Genomic DNA, 16,371 nt, shown 5'->3' on the forward strand with positions numbered 1-16,371 from the left:
TTAAGGCCACTGTCGCCCTAGTAATCGCTTAGTGTCCTTGATACGACCTGATGGGACACAGTCGGGTCGCCCATGGAAATCAGCAGATCCGCATATAGGGATACCTTTTCTTCTCCGCCCCAGGGCCACCTGACGCCCACCCACTCTGCATGACCTAAGCTTCACCGCCACTGGTTCAATCGGACTTGTGTTCTTAAGGCTCATCTACTCTTGTTAGTACTTTATGGTCTCAGAGTTGCTAGTGAAGTGGTGCTAGTGCTTGCCTTTGATAACCTATGGCACCTTCTCCAATGCCTCTTACCATAACTCCATGATTCTCACCTCCTCCAATATCTTTTTGAATTGTCCTTTATTTAACTTTCATTTTGGAGCATTTGTTTTCGCGTCTGCAAACAATAAATTAAGAAAACACAGAAAAAAGCACAGGTGGTCTACAGGAGGTCGAGGTCTACAGGAGGTCGAAGCTTGGAGAAGCAATTAGACTCATGGTTTGGCAAAGGGGTTCTGTACAATCACTAGCAAGCTGGAGACAGTCTTTCCATCTATCAAATATCAAACCCTGTAGCACAGGTTTGTTACTCGCTGACATCAACACAGTTTTTGTTACCAAATACTTATAATTATCTAGGTTTAAACCCAGCGGCCATACCAATCCCTCTCAACAAACTGATTTCTTTCCTTACAGCATTTCTGTTTTGTACAGGTATGAATTTGTACCTTTTCAGTGAGTCACATCCGTCTATGGCTATGGCAGATGTTTACACTTAGGTCGCCGATTTGTACTTCCTCCCCAAGTGCCCCTTCGAGCCTGAGAAGTCGAATTCTCCTGTCCCAGTTCCATGCATGAGAAAGCCATATCGGTCTGTTTTTTTTCTTCTGGGAATTCTAGTTAAGTCTTAGACATTTTAAATTTAGGACTGCAATTTCCAGAAGTGCAAGAAAAAATGTGACTGGGTGGCTCTCTCTCAAATGGAACTGGTAAACGTGAACCCTCTGGAGTAGTTCTGAGATGTGTAAACTGAGTAGGGAGGGAGTCATGGATAAGTGGAGCAAGCAAGTTCATGATGTGTGTGTTGTATGTTACATACCAATATACCCCTTGCATTCTGGGACATATAGTCCTCTTATGGTAAAAATAGAGATGCAGTTGATAATAAAGCACACTAATAACTGTATATACAGGTGGAGTCTTGACCCTGAAACCCCTCTCCAAGGATGATGAACCAAATTAGGAAGGTAATCCCCTTGTCAGAAGCACAATATGTTAATCATCTGCATATCCCACTCCTGTTATCGAATATATTGTTACTTACGAATGTCATTGTTCGCATGTTTGAGCAACACTTCCTATATAACGTTTCAGCTAATTGGTTCCCTTTGGGGTCATGTCCTGTTCCTGCACATGGTACATATGGAGCTGTTAACCCTTATCCATGCTTCCATAGGCTTTATCTAGGCTTTGTTTACAGTGTTGTCCGGACACTCACCACTGAATAAATTGGTTTGTATACTACCTCTGTCCGTGCTTTTTTTAGTTCCCCTTCTGCAAACAAAGTCACATGCCACCCTAATTCGGTCATAAAGAATACATGGAGGGGTCAAAGTTAATCTACGCTTGGAGCAGCAATTCACCTCCGCGCTTGGTTAGCAATGGGGTTCTGTGCACTCGCATGCTAGCTGGAGACATTGTCCATGTATTAAAATTCACTGGACTGGTAAGATTATGTCCATGGATCAAATAGCACAGCTCCATGTTTTTGGCTATTGCTCTGATTACTTACCGGTAATCTTCATTACTCCTAGTCCTACTCTTCCTCGTCACAGTACTTCATGAGGCCCCTGCCTCCGACACAGGACCTTCTTCTATTTCTTTAAATTCCTATAACTCCTCCCCCACATCCACGTCACTCAGTTTCATTTTACCAAGCCAGAGCATGGGACCTTCCCCGCAGGGAGGGTGAGGAGGGTCGTCAGTACTGTGACGAGGAAGAGTAGGACTAGGAGTAATGAAGATTACCGGTAAGTAATCAGAGCATTACCTCCACGTCCACTCTTCCTCGTCCCAGTACTTACTTCATGAGGTATACCAAAGCAGCAACGGGGAAAAGGTCCCAATGAGAAACAGAGCTAAAAACAGTGCAGCAAACACACCCACAGATAAAACTCCAACCACGAAGGAACCAACCCCCCGAGTGGGAGAAACTCAACCCATAGCGGTTGATGGAAATCCCTAGACCAGCCAAGGCGGCAGCCATACAAATCTCTTGCAGAGAAAAAACCCTCCTTGCATCGGCCCAGGAAGCCGCCAAACCCCTGGCGGACCGCCCCTGATCGTGTGCAGGCACAGGCAGGCCAAAAGCCATATAGGCACTGGGATCACAACCCGGAACCATCGGAAAATGGAAACCACAGATGCGTTTTGCCCAGCCCCAGCCGGACCACAAGCAATCAGAAGACTATCAGATTGGTGGGAAAAAGCAAACCTAGCCAAATACTCCAACACGTCCCGCCGGACATAATGTTAAGCCAAGCCACCTCCTCATGCATTCTCGGATCATGAAAGAAGTCAGGGAGAACCAGATCCTGAGAGGTATGAAAACCGAGATACAACTTAAGGGAGGAACTTCGGACCACACCTCAGCAGCACCGAGTCTGGCAGCACCCTCGGGGAAAGGAGGGGGACATAAGAGAGCCCCAATCTCCCCAAGCCTACGGGCAGAAGCGAAGGCAATAAGAAAAGCAGATTTCAGTGTAAGATGTTTGATATCAATCTCGGAAAAGGGCTCAAAAGGAGGTCCTTGAAGGAACCGTAATGCAAGAGGGAGATCCCAAGGGGGAAGCCCTTTATCAGAACACCTTCAGAGTGGAGGGTCTAAGAGCATCCATTATGTACTCAACTACAGGATCTGAGAACCCCTGAGATATCAACCTAGACTGAGCAATAGCCACACTGCCCATTGCATCCAGTGGAATTCCAACCGTAGATCCCCTTGAAGGGGACACGGCCACCTTGGAATCAGCCAAGGTTCCTAGGACCGAAGCTCCAACAGAGAGGGGAGCCAACTCCGGCGGGACCAGAACTGAGCTAACAACAACACAGTCACCCTGGACACTCTGATGCGCCAAACCACCCGGGGCAGAAGGGGAATAGGCGGAAAGGCATAAAGGAAAACCCCAAGGCCACTGTACAGAGAGGGCGTCCATTCCCCAATCCCCCCGGCCTGAAACCGAGAGCAGAAGAGGCGAACTTCTGCTGAGGCCGGGGATGCAAACAGGTCTAGAACCGGGGACCCTAATCTGACACAGGTCACTGCAAAGACCTGGGCCAACAGGACCAGTTCCGCCGAGGAGTGAAAACCGGCATCTGAGAAGATCCGCTTGAACATTGTCCACCCTTCTGATACGTGAGGCCACCAGAGACACCAGATGAGATTTCTCCCAGGTGCCTATCAGCGCTGCCAGAGCATTCAAGGAACAGCCGGAATCCCTTTTGCAGTTGACATATGCCAAGGCCGTCGTATTGTCCGATCGGATCAAAACCGCCGACCTACCAGCAACTCCTTGTAGTACACCAGAGCTTGGACAATGGCACAACTCTTGCCAATTGGATGATCGCTGGCTCTCCCCAGATCTCACAACCCTTGAGCTGAGAGGACCCCCAATGTAGACCCTTTCTGCTTGCGTCGGTAGTAAGAGAGGCCACAGGAGGATGGACCATGCACACCTCAGCCTGTAGACCTGAAACCCCCCGCCACCACAGCAGGGAGACTCGCAGCGCTGGGGACACCGAAAACACAACTACGAAAGCCAAGACGTCGGAAACTAGTGGGAGAGAGTATAAGACACCAGGGGACATAACCGAAGACGGGCTCAAGGAACCGGAATAAAACGCAAGACGCCACGTGCCCCATAACTTCAGCAACAGGCGAGCCGAGACACACTGCCTTCTGAGAACCCAGCCCAGACCAGCCAGCAAGCGCCCCCCCTGCACAACATCCAGAGTACACTCTCCCCAGACGTCCGGACAAGCAGTGCAGGGTCTTGAGACCCATAAGCAGTTGACACATCCTAGAAAGCATAGGGACCAGGAACACCCGTAAGTAGAAAACTTGACCCTGAACAGGGAGAGGAACGGGCAAGACGGTAACCCACAACAATCCTTCCTAGAGAACGGATCCCATGGCCAACTACTTGGACCGTGAGCTGGGTACCAAAGTCCTAACCATGCAAACCTGGACAGGAGGAGACGGGAACTGCAACCGATACCCCCCTCCGGAAGGAGCCCATTACCCAGGAAGCCGAACCCCACCGGTCCCATACACCTCAGAGAAGATAGAGACGAGGAGCCAGGGAAAACCGCCAGTCACTGCACTTGCACCAGAGGAAAATCACAGGACGTTGAAGCATGCCTGCGCCACAATATAACAGCATGCTTGTCAGCCTACAAAAAGATCCGACTTATCAAAAGGAAGATACAGGACAGCCCAGATGTCCAGCAGACCAGCCCCCCCCCCAGCCGACAGAGGAGCCACCAGGCTGGCGTCAAAAGGGCAGAGTACTGTCGCAAAGCAGGGCAAAGCAATCCATCCCGGATAGCAGACATCAAAGGCAACCCCCCACCTGGGGTATTCCTACACTGGAAAAACCCACTGAAGTGACATCCCCCTCCACCGGCACCAGGGGCTCTGAGAACCCCTCTAAGCACAGACACGTGCCACCGTGTGCCATATCACTTCCCAAAAGTCTGAGAGGAGGCGTGAAAGCAACATGTCAGCACCGGAGGACCGAGGACCTAGGCCCTAAAAGAAGAGACACTGGGAACCCTCTGAATGGCCATTACTTCCATGATGCATTTTCTATAATTCCATGCCGGACAAGGGAAAAGAAAATCATCTCCTTTGACCTTCCCTCGTGCAATTCAGAGGAAGAGGACAGGACTAGGAGTCTGCGTCCATAGCTAGCACAGACCCAAACACACCACTAACTCGCCACATTACTGAGAGGTGGCTTGAGCCCTGTATCCAGTAGCTGGTAGCCCCAACCTCTAAATCGTTCCAATGCGTCGGTCTAGGAAGGATGAAATGCCGAGTCAGCACCGCAGAGACTCGAACCCGAAGTGTAGACTATGCCAGGCCGGCACCCTTCAGGCCGCTTGCAGACGCGTCCAAATCTGCGCCGTTTTCACAGGCTGCACGCAAAGAATGCAGCCAACATCCGGTGCATCCTGGGCTGCCTGTGTCTGAGGAGCGGGTAGTATGTGACATGCCTGTGACAGAACAGAGCCCCAGCACTTTCAAAGACTCTCTGCCACTGTCACCCCACGACAAGAAGCAGAGGGGCCTCACAACAAAAAGGGAAGGCTAGGCCTTACTGCCAAGTGCTTGCCATTATTTCCAATAAAGATGTGTATACAGAGCACGAGGAAACGGCATGTTGAAGGAGTCAAGATGGCCATACCAGCAGGAGAGGGGAAAAATATCAAGCACAGTCCTCCCCTCTCCTTACCTTCTCCCAGAAAATGCAGCTAACATCCGGTGCATCCTGTGCTGTGTGTGTCTGAGGAGCGGGTGGTATGTGACATGCCTGCGACAGAACAGAGCTCCCGCACTTTCAAAGACACTCTGCCACTGTCACCCCACGACAAGAAGCAGAGAGGCCACACAACAAAAGGTAAGCCTAGCCCATACTGCCAAGTGCTGAGGAAAAGGCCTGTCGAATCAAGATGGCCAAAACAGGAGGAGAGGGGAAAAACATCAAGCCCAGTCCTCCCCTCTCCTTACCTTCCCCCGGGCCATGCAGGACCCGGGACACAATGCTCACGCTGCGGTCCGGAGCCCAGCAAAGAACCGAGCGAGGCAATCCCGCTCAACTGTGACCCTAAGCCCCACAGATGGCCTAGGAGCAGCGCCGCACCTGAGGGAGCCGAGGGCCCCGCCACACAGCCCCCCCCCAGGGGGCCAGCAATCAGTGCTCCCCAGTGCCCCGCACTGGGAAGAAAAAGTCCAACCTGCCGGAGGCAGGAAAAATTAAACTGAGTGACGTGGATGTGGGAGAGGAGTTATAGGAATTTAAAGAAATAGAAGAAGGTCATGTGTCGGAGGCAGGGGCCTCATGAAGTAAGTACTGTGATGAGGAAGAGTGGACGTGGAGGTAATGTTTTACAGGTTTATGCCACCATAACGCTCCACACCATTACACTTTTGCATTTTCTATTGGTGTGTCTGGTGAAAAGTGTACTAAAGCTTTAGGGCAACTATTTTCTCAACTTTATTGAATTTTGGGTTTTGTTCGCTGTGTGGGAGGATGCACTACTGAAATGTTAACCTCTTGGAGAGTATTTGAAACTGCCTTTGGCTCTTGCAAGGTGATTTCACATTTTCATGTGGGTGATTGCGGTCTACTCAGAATAAATAATGTCTTCTCTGCAATGATTGGGGCACTAACCATTAATGGCTATATGTAAGACTGCTGAAACATTTAATTTGCAAATTTACTGCAAGGGGAGGCTAATTTTAACTCAACCGCTGAGGCCCAGCTACTGCAGGTTTCTTTTAAACTCAGCAATCAGTCAGTTGTGTATGGGGATGGAGAGGGCAGCGAAGGGGAGGTTACTGCAAGTTCAACACAACTGGTTTTGAAGATTTACTTATTAATGGCTTGCCGGCTGCATCAGTATGTTTAAGGTAAATAAAGCAACACTTGGAAGTTAGTATGTCTGTCGGACAGTTGGCATCCATTGGGCACCCAGTTGCTATAGCGTGGCCCTATGTATTCTAGCCTTGAAAATTCCAATTCGAGGGGATTGGGTCCTCCGACGTATTCCATATCTGTGACAGTAATCACTGCAGAATATGTCGTCGGACCATCCCATCGAAAGAACGTTACCAGGTAAGAGAGTAACTTGTTCAACTGTATCTCTAAGCACTCTGATAGTTATGGACGGTGGAGACATGGAGGTGAGCAAAGGGAGGGCATCTTGAACTGAACACGGCTTTTGAAGAAGGTGATGTAGTGGGGTTCATCGAGAAGTATGTTGTAGATTTTCTTTTTGCATTGCATGTATTGCATACCAATGTGCCTCATGCTTTCAATATTTAAAATAGTAAAATGTAAAAATAGGAGTGGATAAATGAAAAGAATAAACACACATGGATTATTTAACACTGCATGTTTTTGCCTGTGCTTATTTCTAGAGCTTAATTGCCACCCCCAAAAATAAGAATATATATAAAAACGCATGCCAATAGAAGCAGATGAATCAAAACTAAAACAATAATTAAAACTGTTGTAAAATGGACCATGTACTGAATGCATTAAAAGTAACAGTGTGACAAATGGAATCTAGGGTTAACCCAGTTCAGGAATGGGGGAATCGAGGTTCGGACCTGCATTGACATTGTATCACAGGTTCCCCAGGTAGGCTTTTAACCTTACTGCTACAGAGCAACCGGTGCACAAATGTGCTTGAAAGGACACCTAAATCTCACACACCACCATTCACAGTGCGCCTGTGGCCAGAGCCAGCACATGAAGTCCAAGTGCTTACACCCCCATTGAATGGCAAGGAGCCCCTTAGTGGTGAAATGATAAACAGCATCTCCAATGCACCATTGAGTTCAATCATCCAATTCTTGCTTGGCATATGACTCCTATGTTCGTAAGGTGTTAGGCAGAGTTTGTATGCAGTACCCTTTGGGACCACTACACACAACTATGACTACAGGTGTAAGCAAAACCAACCTTTGGTACAAGTCTGTACTACAGTTTTTGGTAGCGGAGCTGAGCAGCCAGGCTTATCTCAAGAGGGAATCTGTGAGCTGTAAGGATGTTACACAGAGGTCTGCAATCACAAGTATTCAAAAACTCTTACACTCTAGGTTTCTTGGTTAAACACGTATTAATTTATTCAACAGTCTATATCACACAAAAATATACTTCAGTACTTTACACTGTACGTTTCTGAGGCATTTAAACTACTTTGAAGGAGGAGCAAAATTGCATTCAGAGTACTTTGAAATAGGAGCAAAAAGGCATAGGTTAACGAAAAGAAGAAGTGCAAATAGTTTGAGTTCACCAGAGGAGCGGATTCAATGCAATAGGTTAGGCCAAAGTCAATGGGCTAAAGACTTGTATAGGATAAAGCAGTTCTGGTAGTTAAACTGAAAAGTCTTTGCCAAAGCTTTCAGAAGTAGTTTGTAAAAGAAAGATTCATATGTTGGGTCACAAGCTGACTAGGCCCGAAAGTTGCCAAAGTTCCAAGCACTTTCGCAGTGAGAGGTAAATTCTCTCGGTCAGGTTTTCACAGTACTTTACAATGAATAAAAAGATGCAGCTGAAGACTTCTGTTCCTGGATGTTCCTACAGATCTCGCTGTTCCTGAGCCTCGGTCGTGGGGACAAGAGGGAACACATCTGGGGACTCCTGCACTGCACAGGGACTGGTCAAAGCTGGCACTTGGCAATTCTTCAATTCCGGTAGCTGTAGTCAAGCACACAAACTGGTGTCCCTCTCCTATTCAGTTTCCTGCAGCACTCTGAGGAAAATACAACCAGCTCCGAGAATGGTATCCAAGCGCCCAAGCATGTAGTGTCACATTCATATGAAACGTGGAATGGAGAAAGTAGGTTACTCTACTCAGTTTGAGAAAAATAGTACAAGCTTGTTTCATATATTTATGCGCCACAAAAATCTAAAATAGTGTCACCTGTAATTTAGGTACATCCACTCCAAATTTTTATTAATGGGTGGCTTTATTCTTTCTTGAAAATGCCCTTTTTGATGACACGTGTTTCGGCGATTCTAGCGCCTTTCTTAATCAGGGCTGATCTTTTAACCAACCACACAAATTAAATACATCAATTCTATTTCTTTCCGTCTGTATTGCCCAAGTCTTGTGACTTTAGAGTCATGGGTTAAATCCCCGCCTGAAAAGTTCTAGGCGTTTGCCGTCTCTGGTCTTGCTTGGATAAAAGGTGAGCCTCTTGGCTTGGAAGGCAGAGTCGAACACTGGATGAAGGAACCGAAGAAGAACTTGGAGGACGTCTGCTGCAACTCCTGGACCATTGGTTTGCCCGGTGAAGCCCTGCTGCAGTGCCGAAACGCCAAGTTAGCATTGACAGAGAAGCCCCTGCATGGACGACTTCTCCCCTTCAGTTGGTTGGACCAATCGACTCCAAAGTAAGCCACCTGGACATACATCTCAGAGCTGGTTGAATTTCCACAGAGTTGGTGCTGGAAACCGTATAGCCAGGGAGAGGAACACCAGATTGTGTGCATTGCTTTTAAGCTGGCTTAGAGCTTCAGGAAGATTCTCTGGACTCCCAGGAAGCAGGACTGGCCGAGACTGAGCCACCTCAACAGATTGCAGGACCCCAGAAGCAAGGAAAGTCCATCTCGACCACCAGGAACTGCGGTGTTGCTATTTGCAGTAAACGAGAGGGGCTGAAACACTGAACAGCCACTGAAAGTGAAGTTTGCCGGTTGCGAGTTTTGACCGTCCCAGTGCATTGCAGGAGTCCCCTGACATCCTCCCTCTTGTCCCCACGACTGAGGCCCAGTAACAGTGAGACCTGCAGAGCTGCAGAGGAACAGAAGTCATCAGCTGCATCTTTTCTTCATTTCTCAGGTACTGTAAAAAGTCTGAGAGAACGCACCCCTTACTGTAGAGTGCTTGTAACTCACAAGTCTAATCAGCTTGTGGCCCTACATTTGATTCTTCTTTTCATCAAAGACTCCTAAAAACTTGTGGCAAGACTTTTCGATTTACTTACCAGAAGTGCTTCATCCTATACAAGACTTTCGCCCATTGACTTTGGCTTAGCCTATTGAACTGAATGGCTTCTAGGAAAATCTAAAAGCATTTGCCTGCTTTAGAATATTTGTGGTCTTTTGTTGTTCTATTAACCTTTTCCTTTTACCAACTTTTAAGAGTATTCTAAATGCCAACAGTAAGATATTAATGTCCCCAGCACCCTAGTTATTGAAGTCACCTGTGGGTGTATGTTGTGTCTGTGGGTCATCCCAAAAGGGTCCTTACTGATTTAGAAACTAAGAGTCTACAGTATTGAAGTGTATTTGTGTGTTATTATTATATTTCTCCCTTCTGAAGAAGGCTTATTCTAACTGACTGATGAATACATTAATAATTGTTTGTAAGAAACCTTGAGTGTAAGAGTTTATTTGAATACCTGTAACTGTGATTCGAGGGGATTGGGTCCTCCAACGTATTCCATATCTATGACATGTAATCACCACAGCTGTGCTGCTTCGGAAACTTTTTTCGGCGTCTGCGTCCTGCGTCAATGCGCCGTCGTCGAGGACGTCGTCCGATGTCATCCGGTGTGATAAGTACGACGCATGACGCCCGTAGCCTCAGTTCCGTTTTTTCCGCAAACGTGTTGCTTCGTGATTCTCGGTTACGCCTCGACTCTTTGGAGTTCTGTTCTTCTCGGTTCTTCGAACCTGTTTGTTTGTGAGAAAATCCTTTGTGTGAAGATGTCTTCTACTTCGTCTTCGACCCCGCGTCCGGGCTTCAAGAAGTGTGGGGAGTGTGGGTCCAAGATGTCAGTGACGGACTCGCACGACGCCTGCCTCTGGTGCCTCGGGGAGGCCCACGACACGGATGACTGTATCGACCTCCAGTCGCTCACGTCCAAGGCCTTACGGGAACGTAAGAAGAAGAAGTCGGTAGGTCGGGTGTCCAAGCCCCGGAAGTCGAAGTCTGCAGGGCTTTCGACAGATGATTCGAGAGGGGTCTCTCCGCGTCATCGTCGGAAGTCTCGTGGGTCTCCTTCTAGGAGTCGGTCTCGCCACTCCTCAGCCTCTTCGAGGCATTCTCGGAAGCGCCGACAGCAGTCGTCTTCCAGGTCCTCTTCTGAGGACTCTGCCCGGTACGACGCCGGAGGAATGGGCTTCCTTCGGGAAGAAAATGCTGGCGATTCTTGAGTCGCAGGGTACTAAGCTGTCCGCGCCACCGAGTGGGGTCGGCCGTGAGAGGTCGAGAGACACCACTCGCAAGAGTGGTCGGCACGAGTCATGGGAGAGGTCCCGTTCGGACAAGGGGACTCGTTCTCGACGTACCCGTTCCAGGTCCCGGTCCTCGACACGTTCGAGACCGTGTGCCCCTGTGATGTCTTTGAGGAAGACATCGACGCCTGAGGCGTCGACAGGCTTTCTCGAGGCTCTGGCTCAGAGGAAGTCGTCGAAGCCGTCGACGCTCAGGTCGTCGAAGGACACGCTCGGAGCTCCGGATTCGAGGACTGTGTCGACGCAGTCTATGCTGGCGGCGCTGCATCTGACGTCGACGCCGATTTACTCGATGTCGATCCTCTCGGCGCCAATGCCTGTTCTCTCGACGCCGGCGCCGATTCACTCGACGCCTTTCGAGGCCGGGGTGTCTGATGTACCTCGTGGCACGGGGGAACCCCCTAGGAAGGCTCTGGTTAAGAGCAAGCACTCTCGGGTGCCTTCTTTTCGCCACCTGGAATATATTTCGGAGGTGGATGAGGATTCTGATGGCCTGGTTCCTAGTCAGGTTCCAGATGAAATGGTCTCGGGCCATAGTCAGTTTGACGATTTGAGGCAGTCACTGCATGATGCCAGTGGACTGGACACCTCTCCGGAGGTTGAGTTTTGTAGGCCTGAGCCTGGCTCTCATGCCGATTCCTCGTACCGGTGCCTTATGGCTGAGGGAGTACTTGGGATGGTCTGCTCCCCCAGGGGAGTTTGTGCAGGATGATCTCACGGACATCTTGATGTTGGTCGCCCAACTGACCCGGTACTGCCGTTTCATATGGCTCTACAGAGAAGGGTGGCGGCGGCTTGGACTGCTCCGGAGAGTCTCCCGGCGGTGGGCAGGTCCTTGTTGCAAAAATACCGTCCAGCCAGTAGCGACCCCTGCTACTTAACCAGGCACCCCACTCCAGAGAGTTTGGTGGTGCAGGCGGCCACGGCCCCGGCAAAGCAGGCGTCGTACCCTACCATCCCTCCTGATAGGGACGACAAACGTTTTGATGGCTGGGCGAAGAAAGTGTTTAATTCTGGTGGTATGGCGCTTCAGGCGGCCAGCTCCATTTGTGCCTTGTCTCATTTCACACACACTCTGTGGAACTGTGTTGCGTTAGCGGCTGAACATATTCCCGAGGGGACGAACGGGATGGTTTCCTTGCTATGGTCCAGGATGGTAAGGATGCCATGTGTGAGTCCGTTCAGTCGGGTTTGGACATGGCTGAATGCGTCAGCAGGTTTGCGTGGTTGCGGAAGTCGGGGTTTGCTCCCGATGTGCAGTCCCGGCTCCTCAACATGCCCTTTGACGGTGAACACCTTTTTGGCAGCAAGGCTGACGAGAGCCTTGAGAGGTTGCAGACCTCCAAAGCTGCAGCAAAGTCGTTGGGCGCTGCAGTTCGCCAACCTCCGCCTTTTCGTTCTAGGGGACAGCAATGGAGGGGTGGTTCCTTTCGCTATTACTCGTCCTTCAGTAAAGCGAGAGGAGCTGGCAGTCAAAGGGGCCTACGCAGGGGTACCAGAGGTGGACGACAGGGTACCCGTGGTGCCAAGGCCGCTCGGGTAGTTGCCTCTTTGCCCTCAGGTAACGCTGCAGCCGCTACCACTTAGTCATGAGGCCATGTCCCATGGTTCGCCCGTTGGGGGAAGGCTGGCGCAGCATCTTGTAGAGTGGCGTGCCATTACTTCAGATGTGTGGGTTCTGGAGAGCATAACCCACGGCTACTTTCTTCCCTTTCGGCAGAGGCCTCACGACAATCCACCGGGGAACCTCTCTTTGCAGAGTCCGGATCCGCTCCTTGCGCAGGAAATTCAAGCCCTGCTGGAGAAAGGCGCCATAGAACTGGTGCCTGTAGCGGAGAGGAACAAGGGATGGTATTCCCCTTATTTTTTGATTTCGAAGAAAGACGGGGGATTGAGACCCATCATGGACTTGTGCGGTTTGAACAAACTCCTCAGGAAGGACAAGTTCAAGATGGTTACTCTCTCTCAAGTCCTCCAGGCCCTTCAGCTTCAGGACTGGTTGGTGTCTCTCGACCTCAAGGATGCTTACTTCCATGTGCCGATCCATCCCAAGCACAAGAAGTACCTGAGGTTCGCGGTTGGCGACTCGCACTTTCAGTTTCGGGTCCTGCCGTTCGGATTGACCTCCGCCCCGAGGGTTTTCACCAAGCTCATGGTGGTGGTGGCAACGCATCTCGGGCAAGGGGGGATTCACGTCTACCCCTACCTGGACGATTGGTTGATCCGGGGGAGCTCTCCCGAGCAAGTCCTGGATCATCTGTCCGTCACCTGCCACTCCCTTCACAGGCTGGGCTTCTCCCTCAATTTAAAGAAGTCCCTTTTGACGCCAACACAGCAGCTCCAGTACATCGGAGCAGTGCTCGACACTTCCCTGGGGCAGTGTTTTCCTCCCCAGGTGAGGGGTCTTCACATTCAGCAGATGGTACACAAGTTTCAGCATGCCCAGACGCTCCCAGCGTTCGAGTTCTTGAGGTTGCTCGGCCTCATGGCATCCTGCATTCTTCTGGTGCCAGAAGCTCGCCTGCGGATGAGATCTTTGCAGTGGGCACTCAAGATGTAATGGTCGCAAGGCTCCGGCAGGATGTCGGACCCGGTTCAGGTGCCACCCTCGGTTGCCCAGGACCTTCTGTGGTGGGCCGTCGAGGGCAACTTGATGAAGGGGGCTCCATTTTGGCTTCCCTGGCCGGAGGTGACGATCGTGATGGATGCATTCCTCACGGGATGGGGAGCTCATGCCAACGAGCTGACAGTCAGCAGTTGTTGGTCTCCGTCGGAGTCCAGACTCCATATCAATCTGTTTGAGCTGAGGGCCGTCAGGCTAGCCCTGAAGGATTTTCTGCCGACTTTGCGAGGAAAGAATGTCCTGATCCTGACGGACAACACAGTGGCCATGCACTACCTCAACAAAAAGGGGGGGGGGGCAGGGTCACTTCCTCTGTGCAGGGAGGCGATGCAGCTCGAGTTCTGGGCCATCCAGCAGGAAGTTTCGATCTCGGCAGTTCATCTGGCCGGAGACGAAAACGTGACGGCGGACGCTCTGAGCAGGCAGAGCACGATCTCTCACGAGTTGGCTCAGGAGATTCTCCTGGAGATCTTTGCCCTTTGGGGGCCCCCTCAAGTGGATCTCTTCACCTCCAGTGTCAACCGGAAGTGTGAGGTTCTGCTCGCGGGAATTTCCTCTAAAAGGAGCCGTAGGAGACGCGTTCGTGGAGGAGTGGTCGTTCCCGCTGCTGTACGCGTTTCCTCCAGTCCCCGTCATCCCGCAAGTGCTGCGGAGGTTACGGATGTTCGGTTCCTGGATGATCCTCATTGCTCCAGCGTGGGCTCGGAGGACGTGGTACCCGGACCTTCTCGACTTGTCCATCTGCCCTTCACGTCGTCTTCCCTACCGAGACGATCTGCTCTCACGGGAGGGGGGGTCAGGTTCTCCTTCCAGAGGTCAGATCCCTCAACCTTCACGCTTGGCTTCTGAAAGGTTGAGGTATAAGGATTGGGACCTCCCTGAAGATGTGATGGAGGTGTTGCTCTCGGCCCGACGGCCTGCAACAAAGTCTCTGTACCGTTGGCATAAGTTCTGCGACTGGTGCAGAGTTGATAATGTGGATCCTTTTGCATGTGAAATCCCCATGGTTCTGTCCTTTTTACTTTCTTTGGCCCACAGGGGCTTGCAAGTGGGTACCATTAAAGGTTACCTGGCGGCGCTGTCCATCTTTAAGCGCTTGTCTGAAGAGTTTTCCTACTTTAAAATCCCTTTGATTTCACAGTTTCTGGAAGGGCTCACTAATGTGTTCCCTCCGTCACCTTGCCTGGTGCCCGGTTGGGATTTAAACCTTGTTCTTAAGTTTCTTATGGGTGCTCCGTTTGAGCCTTTGCACTCTTGCCCTTTGAGGCTGTTAACTCTGAAAACTGTGTTTTTGGTTGCGGTTACTTCCGCTCGCAGAGTGAGTTACAGGCACTTTCAGTTAAGCCACCCTTCACTGTATTTCACAAGGACAGGGTTGCCCTTAGAGTTCGTCCTTCTTTTCTTCCGAAGGTGGTTTCGGAATTTCATTTGGCCCAGAAGGTTGTTCTTCCGGCATTCTATTCTCCTCCGCATCCTGGTAAGGAAGAGGAGAGGCTCCATAGGCTTGATCCTAGGAGAGCTTTAAGCTTTTGTGTTTCACGCATGTCCCGGGTCAGAGTGGACGATCAACTCTTTATTGGTTACGCTGGAAAGCGTTTGGGACAGGCTGTGACAAAACAGACTTTGTCTAGCTGGATTATTTTGGCCATCTCGGAGTGTTACTGCTTGGCGGGTAAGGACCCGCCGGCAGGCTTGCGGGCCCATTCTACCAGGGGTATGGCTGCATCTACTGCCCTGCAGAGGGGTGTTCCTATTCGCAACATCTGTGATGCAGCCACCTGGGCTTCAGTACATACATTTGTACGTCACTATTCCCTCGATTCCATCCGAGGACAGGATCTGGCCTTTGGCAAGGCGGTCCTTTGCTCTGCTATTTGATTGGCAATTCTAAATTTCGATTCGAAATTCTTTCCCTCCTCCTTGCTCTGGTACTGGTTTGGGAGTCTGTCATAGATATGGAATACATCGAAGGACCCAATCCCCTCGAAGAACAAGTTACTTTCTTACCTGGTAACGTTCTTTCGATGGGATGATCCGACGACGTATTCCATATCGCTCCCTCCCTGCCTTACCCGCTGCAGAATTTCTTTTGCGATTGCAGCTTACGTTCCGCAAGGCTTTGTGTCTGACTGGCAGTTGATTAATGTCACACGTTCTGGGGGGAAAAAACTACAACTGAGGCTACGGGTGTCGTGGGTCCTACTTATCACATCGGATGACGTCGGAGGAGGTCCTCGACGACGGCGCATCGACGTCATCGACGCAGGACGCAGATGCCGAAAAAAGTTTCCGAAGCAGCACAGCTGTGGTGATTACATGTCATAGATATGGAATACGTCGTCGGACCATCCCATCGAAAGAACGTTACCAGGTAAGAAAGTAACTTGTTCATCTCTGTGTAACTCCACTACAGCTCACATTGACCCCTCTTGAGATGAGCCTGTCTGCTCAACATGCTTCCAAAACTATAGTACAAGCTTATACCAAAGGTTGGGTTTCCTATACCTGTAGTCAGAGTTGTGTGTAGTGTTCCCAGAGGGTACTTCTTACAAACTTTGCCTAATACTCTCACTGGGCTTACCGGTCTTCACTGGAAACTTCGCTGTTGCTTGCGTCTCGCTGTCTTTTGTTCTCGCCCATTGAACCAAGCGACTAACGGTTTGTCCCGTTAGTCGCTTGGTTCCTGCTTTGCCTTTCTCTGCCTTTGGCGTCTCCAGCTCCCC

At 50.3% G+C, this 16,371-nt stretch overlaps 1 protein-coding gene across 3 annotated transcripts in view; it reads left to right on the plus strand.

The window, feature by feature from the left end:
- LOC138566710 (transmembrane protein 87A-like) overlaps positions 1-16,371 on the plus strand; it is a 1,181,601-nt gene that overhangs the window by 664,775 nt on the left and 500,455 nt on the right. The gene's annotated exons all lie outside the window — the stretch shown is intronic.

This window comes from Ambystoma mexicanum, chromosome 2p (genome assembly GCF_040938575.1).
Source record: "Ambystoma mexicanum isolate Mex_15411 chromosome 2p, UKY_AmexF1_1, whole genome shotgun sequence".
NCBI lineage: Eukaryota > Metazoa > Chordata > Amphibia > Caudata > Ambystomatidae > Ambystoma > Ambystoma mexicanum.